This window comes from Brachycentrus maculatus, unplaced genomic scaffold, assembly GCF_059751285.1.
Source record: "Brachycentrus maculatus isolate JH-2025_06_01 unplaced genomic scaffold, ASM5975128v1 h1tg000003l, whole genome shotgun sequence".
In the NCBI taxonomy this organism is placed as follows: domain Eukaryota; kingdom Metazoa; phylum Arthropoda; class Insecta; order Trichoptera; family Brachycentridae; genus Brachycentrus; species Brachycentrus maculatus.
The window spans coordinates 309,137-322,125 of NW_028280758.1; positions in this window are offsets into that span (position 1 = coordinate 309,137).

Below are 12,989 nucleotides of genomic sequence, written 5' to 3' on the forward strand. Positions count from 1 at the left end.
TATACCTGCGACAGTATAATGTGTTCTACGCATGTCACATAACAAAAAATATCTTAAAATACAAAGAAATTATATCTATGCCCTGTATTATGCCATGGTCGTGTGTTTTAGTGATTTCCTTCCCCTAAAATTAGGGGAAAATAAAGAGAAAACTCTCCACTTTGAAAATCGTGTCGTATCGTATGATAATTTGATCGCTTGTTTCTTTTTGTCCTCTTGTCCTCAAAGCATTCATTAAGTTTAATGTCTGACGATGATTGCGGTCAAAGTGTTCCCCATTGCTGCACTGAAACAACCCCCAGCGATGACGAAATGAGATTATAAAGAAATAAATACAGCGGTAAGATCGTAGTTAAACGCTTTTTATTTTTGATTGATCTAATCTAAGGTAAGGCAAAGACATTTTAGAATGAAAAAGCGTTTTGTAAGTGTTTATTGTTATTTGCGTATATGTATTTGCATAATTTTATATATTTTTTTCTATGCACCTTTTGCATTTCTACGTACTTATACCTTATACATACATATTACTCGTATATACAAGGTTTATAGATTAATTGGTTGATTTTTGTTTCTTCTACCTGAATACATGGTTTGTTTTAATTTGTGTTGGAAACAGGAAGGATAAACTATTGTTTGCCAATCAGGAACTCAGCGTTTCCTCATTGCTGGGAGAAAACCACGTAAAACTCCTCAGGAGAAGCCGGACTGTTGACTGTGGTTAACAAGCCTTCCATTTCACTAGAAGAGGGTTCGGCATTCTGTCCTAGTTTGGTTCATAGTACCAATGTCTTTCACTTTTTTATCATGTATGATACCATATGTCTTATACAGGGTATCATACATGATTATACAGGGTTTTACTGATAAGGGACGTTGAAGATAGAGAGGAGTGTAGGAAGATATGCTGAGCTTCACTGCTAATCAATTTCCAGGATAATAACTAAAGAAGATGACGAACACATTTGAAAATAAAACTGTTTTTTTTGTACTTTAAGTACCGGGGAGGTAAGGAGGAAACCAAAGAAATGTGGAACCTCTCGTAAAGAGAATAATTCGTTACAGAATCTTAGTCGTTATGTGAAACAGTCGTTAAGCGAATCAACTTTACCCATATTAATCAAAGTTAAATACAATAATGCGTTATTCGCCTGAATGTACACACATAAAAATAAAACACACATTTTTAATATGCGTAATTTCATAATGCGAGTACTTGTAAGGCAATGAGTATAATAAAAATCTATGAAACACTGCTATCAAAAAGATTGAATTTTTCGAATTACTGTTTCTAATTATTTCTTAAAATCTACTCTATTCCGCATCATTTTCAAACACTGTATGTGAAACAAATTCTAAATTTTAGAGTTGGGTCCTTGGAACGTTAAAGGTTGAAGAGGGGTTAGGAGATGTTTCATATTTTTATTTATTTGTTTAAAAAAAAATCTTATCAGTGGGAAGAAAGACAAAAGGGGGGAGGCTTTAGTCATTGTCATTTGCTAAGTAAAACGTTAATTAAAAATGGATGGATTTAACCACAAAGTGACTGCCAAATCAATTAATGAAAGATTGAAAATGTTAAGTGACAGGATATGTCAAGAAGCACGTTGTCCGCCACGAATAATATTTAGCATTGCATATGTTGTTGTAACGTTCTACAGATGACACTGCCGTTGATTGTCAAAAAAGTTTTTTCAAATATTTTTGTAACTAACACAGGTGTAGATAAAAAGACGCGCGTATTCAAATGCTACATTGTGTCTGAATTTCAAAGCAATCTGTTACATGCAATCATGTCCCTTAGTCATATCTGCGATGACTGCGGTATACTTTTAGTGATAAAATCTAAAGATGGAATCGTTTTCAAAAAAAATAATTTACGCTTTTCAAATAATACCGGCTTGAGCCATAAATATATTCATAATGTTCTCAACCACACGTGCGTACAACACACTCGTGATACGATCTTTATGAAGGCGCTTGAATCATAAAGAGAATATATTAAAACAATAATTACTGTATCTAATTTGATAGAACATGCAAATAGGATACAAACAAAATAAAATACTAAGAGACTATGTTAACTAACCATCACGCTGCTCCAAAAAGGTTAGGCAGTGAGAATAAATCGTCATACCACTCTTCTTCTTCTTCTTCTTCTTTTTCTAGATCTGTTCCTAAGGATCTGTTTGTGCCTCCACTTGTAGCTCTTGGGATGATGACTCCCAGCTGTCTTTCCACCTTTTTGGAGGTCTGCCTGGGGGTCTGCGCTCCACTCATACTACTCTGACTTTGCAAATATCTTTGCCATAAAAATAATTAAAATGATCATTTTTTTCAAATATTTGAGAGTGGTCAGGTCGGAAGAGGGAATAATCGGCGGGTATGTATGAAGCGATGCATGAATATGGAAGATGCGAAGATAGTTTGCAAAGGAAGATTGGTGTGGCCTTCTATTCTCTCTGTCTACTCCTTCGGGAAAGCGGCGTGATGGTAAGTTAGTTAGTAATTATAGAAAAAAATATATAAACATCTTCTCATACATACTTGCCAATTATTTTGACTTCTGACATGACCACTTTCAAGTATTTTAAAATATTTGATTATGCCAAATTTTCCACGGTATTCTTCTCCTTCTATTACCTACCACATTCGCCTAATAAAATTTTACCAAACTTACCATATTTAACTAAAAATCAGTGTTGTTAATAAAATAATTTGACCACCTATACGAGTATTTGGACACTCAATATTTCTCCAAATCTTTCATATTCTTCCTCATCTATGTTGAGATGTCAACACGAATAATTCCTGATTTATGATTTATGACAACCCCAGATTTATGAACAATGGTTTGAACACACTCAAAATATTGTTTACTATTATAAGATACACCTTTGCGAACGGATTTTCCAGATAACGCGAGGCTATTATCACCGCCATTCTCGAGTATAAATAACGCAATAATTTATAGTAAGCGCGTGAGCTCTATGTTAGTTTAAGGATTATGTAAACCCCTAATATAAGGCTCAGTGGGATACTAAGGGCTGGGGCTTGAACAGACTACCCTATGTTGAGTACGAGTAGAGGCATATTATACAATATTAACAGCAATACATAGTTCACCCTTAACAATGAAATCTTCGAGAAATAAATTGGTAATATATGTTTTCAAATTTTAGCGTTGTCGTTAATGAATCCATTTATTTTTTGACATCGCAACAAATGATGAAGAAGAATATGTAAGTCTGGGCATTTACGGGGCTTACGAACGTCATAGGCTGGTTTTAATTGATCACTTTACACACGCGTGTAACGTGTAGCATTCACCAATTCTACCCATGATCGACACAATACTAGAATTCTTGGAACTTCTATATATATATATATATATATATATATATATATATATATATATATATATATATATATATATATATATATATATATATATATATATATATATATATATATATATATATATATATATATATATATATATATATATATATATATATATATATATATATATATATATATATATTTATATATATATATATATAGATTTATATTATCCACTGACACTTCGTGATGGAATTGCATTTTTAATTTATTATTAGATTAAAACCAATATTTTTAGCCCAGTCTGATGATGTCGGTAACGACGAAACCCGGTCGCTGGTCAAATAAAAAAGTGGAAAAGCTAAAAATATTGGTTTTAATCTAATAATAAAATATATATATATATATATATATATATATATATATATATATATATATATATATATATTATTTATATACACTGTTCAAATTCGAAACATATTGCTTAAATTGACTAGAAATTCACTAGAGACATCTGTAGTGAGATAAAAGATGCTTATTTATTGAGCAGAATCTCTTTCATTTTTATGTGAAGTCCGAATCTTGGATTATAATCACATACATGAGAAACACTGGAAAATGTCGTTTTCATTTTATTTTTTTTAGCTTTATCACTTGACCACTTAATTTATTTTGAGTGTGTCTAAACACTTCTTAAAAAATCTGGATTAGCTCCATTTTAAGACAATTTTGGCATTTCAACATAGATGAAGAAATGATAAAAATATAACACTGTTTTTTGCTTTGGATATATCCGTTTATATATGTACATTTTAAAAGCTCAGAACTAGGGTATTTTATGCATATTTTTTTGGGGTAAAAACATCATTACGCAATTTTAGCACAACAGTTAGATAATGGTCGGTTTCACATAAAATTACAGTGTCACATTACGCCGGGAGATAGGGGAGGATGGGGTGATACGAGATTACCGACTAATGCCGCAACCTTGGGAGCCGCGAACCGCGAACCGGGAGCCGGGAGCCGAACGTGTTGATGGAAGCTTTTCGGCGATCACCGATCACTGAATGTCGAACTAATAATGGAAACCCCACCGTGGCCAAGTGGGAAAAAAACTACTCAAAATATATTTTCGTTATTTTTGGTCAAATATGACAGTAGCTAGTATAAACTTTACATTATGTTCAACTAAGATATTAAGTTATGTTTGATTTTTAGAATACTTATGATGACTTCAAAAACGACATATTTTTATCACTCGTTTACCATCTTGTCCGCCTCCGTAGTGTAATGGTCAGCACTCTCAGCTGCCGTACTTGTAGTACCGGGTTCGATTACAAAGAGGGGGTTCAAATTAAATATAAGTAATTTGTTCACTCTAATATTTATTTAATATTTCCCTGAAGCGCAGGGGTGATCACCTTGGATTTGTGTCAAGTATCAAGATAACACTGTTTTGAAATGATGCAGTGCCCTATGCACCATCGGGTGCGGACGAGGGTTTGGAGAATAAGTATCTGAAGGGCAAGGCTTATCACCTTTCATTCGTGTATTTAACGATCAAGATAACACTACTTTCATACGTCACAGAACCCTATACTCTATTGGCTGCCAATAAGGGTGAAAAGAAAACGGAGATTTTATAATTTTATAACCATTCACCAAATATATCACATAAAAATCATAAGAGATGACTTCTGTGCAATCGAAGTATTTTATAGCTATAAGTATATGTAATATTTTATTTGCAACGTAATAAAGTAAATATCATACTAATAGATTTATATTATCCACTGACACTTCGTGATGGAATTGCATTTTTAATTTATTATTAGATTAAAACCAATATTTTTAGCTTTTCCACTTTTTTATTTGACCAGCGACCGGGTTTCGTCGTTACTGACATCATCAGACCAGTCTGATGATGTCGGTAACGACGAAACCCGGTCGCTGGTCAAATAAAAAAGTGGAAAAGCTAAAAATATTGGTTTTAATCTAATAATAAATTAAATATCATACTACCAGAATCATATTCATATGGACAAACTAATATTATAATCATATTTTTCTTACACTTTATAAAATTAATCAACTTTGTTTTAACCACTTTTTTATATAAACCAATAATAAAAATTTAAAATTTAAAAAAATAATTATAAAAAATACAAAAATAATAAAAAATATTACTAAAATAAAATTTTAAAAAGTGGTTAGAACAACAAAAAAAAAAACAAAAAAAATGGTAATAATAAAAAATAAGATAAAAAAAGTAGTTAAAACAAAGTTGTTTAATTTTATAAAGTTCATAAAATGTGCCACAAAGTATCTGCGAAAAACAGTCAAGAAAATATTTTTCTTAGTTTTTCAAAGTTCAACATCTATTATTGGTTCATCGGGTTGGTTTAATCACTGAAGCATAATTAGTGGAGTCGTTCAAAATATGATTTAAATCTTATTTTTTAACGATTTCGACAAGAACAAAATGCTTTAAAAATTAAATAAAATTGCGTAAAGCTCCGCCAGCAAAATCGTACAGTTAAATAGCGCAAATAATAAATGAATACAAAGCGTCAGTGGGACACTAATGGGGACATCTGCTTACAGAATGGCTTCCCATTATCCTATTGTCACCCGGTCTCCCCTATGAGCGAAAAAGACACCGCTATACAAAAAGTCCACACCAAAAAGAGACAGCGACATTTTATAGGTATGAAATATAGACGTCAGAGTAGCGTTGGGCAAATAATATTTTGTTTTTTTTTTCATTCACAGATTGCACATTTTGGGTGTGAATTTGATTAATTCATCTTATTTTACACCCCATTACAGGGGATGAACGTGAATGGCGGAGGAGAATGGGTTTAGTGTGAGGTTGTGGAATTGTGTTTTATTTGTTGTCGAAGATACGTGTCTGACACACTGACCCTAGAGATGATGCCACGAGCGTGACTCGATAACAAATGGATGTAATCGTTTTATGATGCACGAATTCGTATTTTTACTGCGTGTTATCGATGCAGAATCAATGTACAACAGATGACACATTATTTGCAGGGAATATTGCCTTAAATAACATATATGCATTCATTATATCAGATAGTAAAGAAGTACCTGTACCTACTACCCGTTGAATTTTACTTATGATATAAAATTATGATATTATTTTTTGACATCTCATCAAAGAAGAATATGGAAATCTGGGCATATAGGGGGCTGACGACCGTCATAGGCTGGTTAAGTGATCACTTTACACACGTGTAACATATACCAATTCTACCCATTATTGACAACCACACTACTCAAATTCTTGGTTCTATTTATATGAACCAATTTTGAAACATTGTTCTTAAATCACTAGAACTTCACTAAAGACATCTATTGGTGAGATGAAAAGAAGCTTTTTATTGAGCAGAAACTCTTTTAGTAGTATGTGAGGTCCGAATCCTGGATTGTAATCACACACATGAGAAACCAGAAAATATCGTTTTCATTTTTATCATTAAAGGCTATAATTTGACCAGATAATTTATTTACAACATTTTGAGTGTGTCTAAATTTTTGTTCACAAATCTGGATTATCTCCAATTATAGGAGTTATTTTCATATTATTTTTTGACATCTCATCTGGACTGACGACCAATAATGCAAATGACGACCGTAAATGCCCAGACTTCCATATTCTTCTTCATCTTTGATGAGATGTCAAAAAATAAAATGTGCTCAATCAAAATAAATTAATAGGATTGAATTCTCGGTGGTTTTAAGTTTGCACTCCGTTAGCTTTCTGCACTGCGTATCTGCAGTGTTTACTCATTCCCAGATGAGTTATTAAGCTTGAGTGAAGCAAGGAGGTACCCTTTACTCCATACTCCATAATGTGCGGCTTGCTAAATGCAGTTAAGTCGTAACTCGCTAACTCGCGATATAGGCTTACGTATGGACTTTCAGCGCGATGCACAATGGAGCCTTTGTGTGCATATTGGGAATCAGAATAGGGTGGCAAATTATTGCCTTATTAATGCTAGGTGGGCAAGCCGAGATTCGCGTGACGTGTGAAGCAGTGCTAAGTAATAAGAACCATCTTTGAAAAATACATCACAAATAAATTTTAAAAAAATTGACATCTCAATATAGATGAGGAAGAATATCTATATTGTCTGGGCATTTACGGTGCTTACAACTACCATTGGCTGATTTAAGTGATCACTTTACTCACGTGTAACATTCACTTATTCTACCCATGATTGACAACTACACTACTCAAATCCTTGGAACTTTTATATTTATAATATATTCGAAACATAGTCCTTGAATTCACTATAATTTCACTAGAGACATCTATAATGAGATGAAAGAAGCTTTTTATTGAGCAGAAACTCTTTAATTTTTATGTATTTCTGAATCCTGAATTATAATCACATATTTGAGAAACGCTAAAAAATATATTTAGATGTCAAAAAAATAATACTTATTAAAAAAATAGCTCCTAATTGGAGATAATACAGATTTGTGAACAAGTATTTGGACACATTTTAAAATGTTGTAAATAAATTAACTAATCAAATTAAAGCTGAAATTAAATTAATCAAAAGGATATTTTAATGGTAAGATAGTTTAAAGTCATATTTTTAATAAATATAATTCATTCAAACCCTTATCCGCACTCCAATGGTGCATAGGGCACTGCATCATATAAACGCAGTGTTATCATGATCTTTAACACATGAACGAAAGGTGATCAGCCCTTCGCTTCCGGTACCAGTCCAAGATAATATTGAATAAATATAAGAGTGAAAAAATCACTTATATTTATTTGACCCCCCCTGGGAATCGAACCCGGGACCTCTAGTACGGTAGCCGAGCGTGCTGACCATTACGCTACAGAGGCGGACATGAATATAATAGACTTATTAAATACATTTGAAGCACATTAATCCCTCAATAGCATTATTAAGCATGTGAGGGTAGTTTGGAGTGTAAGTTATACCGAGAAAGTAGCTCAAGCTGTCGTGTCGGGAAAAGTGGAAAGAACGCCGACAAAAGACATGCGAACTGTCCATTTCAATCTAGGGGACCGCGGGAAAATATAAAAAAACCCCGCCGAGATTAGATAAACGCCGTCCATTGTGCGGCCACCCACCCTTCACCCATTTAGCCCCGACTTCCCCACGTCTTAACCCAAACACTCCCCTGCGTTGGGCAGGGAGTTATACACGTGAGATATATGTATGATGGTGAAAAAATGACAACTGAAAAATGCTGTTTATTTGAAAGTTTTTAAAAACAGTTAAATTATTGATTTGAAACATTAAATATACCATACATGTACAAGAGAAGAAATAAAATATAATATAAAAGAATATATATATATATATATATATATATATATATATATATATATATATATATATATATATATATATATATATATATATATATATATATATATATATATATATATATATATATTTATATATATATATATATATATATATATATATATATATATATATATATATATATATATATATATATATATATATATAAATATATATGTTTATATATATATATATATATATATATATATATATTATATATATATATATATATATATATATATATATATATATATATATATATATATATATATATATATATATATATATATATATATATATATATATATATATATATATATATATATATATATATATATATATATATATATACTAACTAACTAACTAACAAACTAACCATCACGTACATACCCGACGATTATTACGACTCCTGACCCGGCCGCTATCAAGTATTTGACATACCTGATCGTGCCAAGTTTTCCTCGGTCTTCCTCTGCTTCTTTTTCCAACTACATTCCTATTTGTTTAATTTTTCTATATAATACATATATATATATATATATATATATATATATATATATATATATATATATATATATATATATATATATATATATATATATATATATATATATATATATATATATATATATATATATATATATATATATATATATATATATATATATATATATATATATATATATATATATATATATATATATATATATATATATATATATATATATATATATATATATATATATATATATATATATATATATATGTATTATATAGAAAAATTAAACAAATAGGAAAAATTCAATATATCAGTAATTAATGTTAATAAAACAAATTTATCAGGCGAATGTAGTCAGGTTAGTCAAATGCTTGAAAATGGCCGGGTCAGGAGTCAGGAGCGGGTATGTATGAGGAGATGCATAAATGTGGAAGAAGCGAAGAATGTTTCCAAAGACAGAGTGGTATGGCGTTCTATTCTTTCTACCTACCCCTGCGGGGAGAGGCGTCATGATTAATTAATTAGTTAATTAGTAATAAATATAAATATAATATACAAGGATTGAGTGAGGAAAGAACGGTAAAGAAAATATGACACGAATGTAGTTCAAAATAGAATAAGAAAATGGTCAGGAAAAATTGTCACGGTCAAGTTTTTCAAATAATAATTTTTAAAAAAATTTTAGTACACGTCCATCCCTGAAGATGACAAGAAAGTACCAAAAATAAAAGTGGTTAAAAACAATGTGTTAGCTTTATTGATAAAAAGTTTTTTTAAGGTGGGATGAGATGGTTTCAGCATGTGAATCGAGCGAGTAAAGAGAGAACAGTTAACAAATTTGTGTGGAAAATTATGAGGAACACCAAGGAAAATTTGCCATGACCAAGTATTACTTGGGCTTGGTCAAGTCAGGGGTCGAAATTATCGGCGGTTATGTATGTATGAGGAAATGCATGAACGTGGAAGAGACAAGAAATACTCATATACAAGTGATACCATGATACCTTCATGTTTCAAGGATAGATAAAAACACACGGGTAATGGTAATTTAAATAACTTTCTTTTATTTCCTGAATGTTTTTCTTTGAAACTTTCTTTTAATATTTAATCGTTCTAATAAAAAATAACATAGCGTTTCTTTCATTACCCAAAAATTTATGACACTCTAAAAATATTTGTTTGGACATATTTAACCCTTTGAGAACAACCGTAAAATATAAATGTATGTAAGTATATGATTAAAAATAATGGTATTGAATAATTAATAGAGGTTTTTGAGGAAGAAATTTTCAAACAGGATGGTGTCTTTAACATCAAGTCATCTTTTTTAATTTGTATATTAAATCAAATACTGATTTTTAGAATCGGCTAAATTGTATATTATTGTTAAAAACATTTAAACATTTAAAAAAATTCAGTTGTTTCGCCTTGTTATGGCATTTACATACTAATGTTAGACTGACATTATTTTGGAAATGCAAAACAATTGTCATTAAAAAAAACAATGAAAAAAAATTAAGTAGAATCTAAAGATCTGATTTTAAAATTTAATATGTAAATTAAAATGGAGGTCTACAAATTAAACGCCAAATTTATAAATGCATTTATCATATTTTTAATTTAAAAAAAAACTTAGCATCTAATAATCACGTACCAATAAATATAAATAAATAATGAATCAGATTTTTTATACATATTTTTTTTAAATTTTTTTTTCAGTATAAAATTATTAATTTTTGTACTGAGTTGAAAGGGTTGAAAATTGTAATCAATGATCTTAAGCTTTGGTTCATAGAAATAAACACGCATTTTAGCATTGAATCAAACTAACCACTAATTTTAAAAATTGATTAAGCACCTAATTGGGTGTGTCTGTTTAACTTTATTTCCCTTGCGTAAACTTTGTACCGTTACAAGTACAAAGGTGAATTTAATATAAGTACCTCCTAATACAATATCTGTCCAATCTCTTGATATTTATGTAGTGAAGGCAATTCTATAGCACGATATTGATAACTTGGCCTACGACGATGATAAGCGTTATACAGGGCGAATCAGACCACCTACTCAACCCTTTTTAAATAAATGAGAATTGACAAGCTAAAAATTGTAGGTAAAATCAGCATTGAGAATTTCATGGCTATGTTTAGGTCAGTGGCGGTACTTCCATAGAAGCCCATAAGCCTGGCTTGCCGAACAACTACGAATAAAAATTACTAAATCTGCATCAAACTATTAAAAATCCATAATTAAGATATGGTTGTTTTTAAATTATCGCGCGCTTGTTCGTGGTACTGGAATCATCTAGCCGAGAATAGCCGAGATTACAATGCATTGTTTTTCTTTATAATGTTTTTTGGGGGCTTACTGTACTGGGAATGGTATGAATAGAAGCAATTATAGGTATGTCATGTATTCATGAAAGTGAAAAATAAGGTCTTGCCTTACTAAACCCCCTAGGCACGCCACTGGTTTAGGTAATCTAGATCAAATATGAGGACAGCATTAACATATCAAATATACATATTATATAATATTAAAATTGGTCAAGTGGAGATTATTTTCTTATTAACAAAAATTGTCTCATCATTTTGAAATAATTTTTCCTTTGCTACAGGAATGAAAAGTGAGAATCAAAAAATAATATTTGAAGCAACATTTTTGGGCGAGTCCAAATCTGGGTTTCTCCACTTATGATTATTTTACATGTTTTCGTCTCAACATAAATGAAGAAGAATATAGAGGTGTGGGTATTTACAGGACTTACGATCTGTCATAGGCTGGTGAAGTGATAACTTTACACACGTGTAACATTACCCGTTCAACCCATGATTGACAAACACACAACACAATTTTTTGGAGCTCCTACATATATCATCAATCCCATAACACTATATGTGAGTTCACTAGAGCCATCTAGGTTGGATTGAGAAAGCTTTTAAATAGCAAAGACTTTTTAATTTGGATGTATGTATTTCACGTATGTAAAGTAATCACTTAAACCGCCTACGATAGGTTGTAAGCCCTGCATATACCCAGACTTCCATATTCGTCTTAATCTACATTGAGATGTACATAAAAATATTTGTTTTTTATCAAATAAAAGTGGTGTTATTTACAGAACGCGTTAATTTCCGTATGGAATCACAGCGCACGTCTACAGCGTGATAACACACCATATCGGAAACGTGTCCATATATCCCTGAACAAATCCACTAGAGCGTGGGCAATCGGTAATAAGAGTACCTGAACCCCATGATACCAACAATTCTGAACAGACAGGGCACTTCGACAAACATTTGATTTTGTAGTTCGCCAAATAAAAGTCACAAAAGAAACACATGACCATTTTCTGTGAAAAGCCCTTAATTTAATTACATCAAAAATATTATTTGTTTGCAACGGTTGATATTTAAAGGGTTTGAATGCTCGTTTGGAACATACTATAAACTCATGCTTTTCACCAGATAGCGAGTCTTTTTGCCTATAATTTTTCACTGGAGCATTACATGAAATTGTCTTTGATTATGAAGAGGAAACTTACTCACAAGTAGGAATTGGCTTTAAAACTTATGAAGTTGAAGCCTAAGGAGGAACAAGCGGTGATGAATAAGCCGTAGGTTGATTTTAGAGTCACTTGGACGAGCGGTATGACGACATCTTTGAACATATACAATTTTAATGTTTTGTAATTGTGCTACTACTACAACTGCTACCATCACGCCAGGCAGAGAGGATAAAAAGCCACACTCATTTGTCCTGACATACAC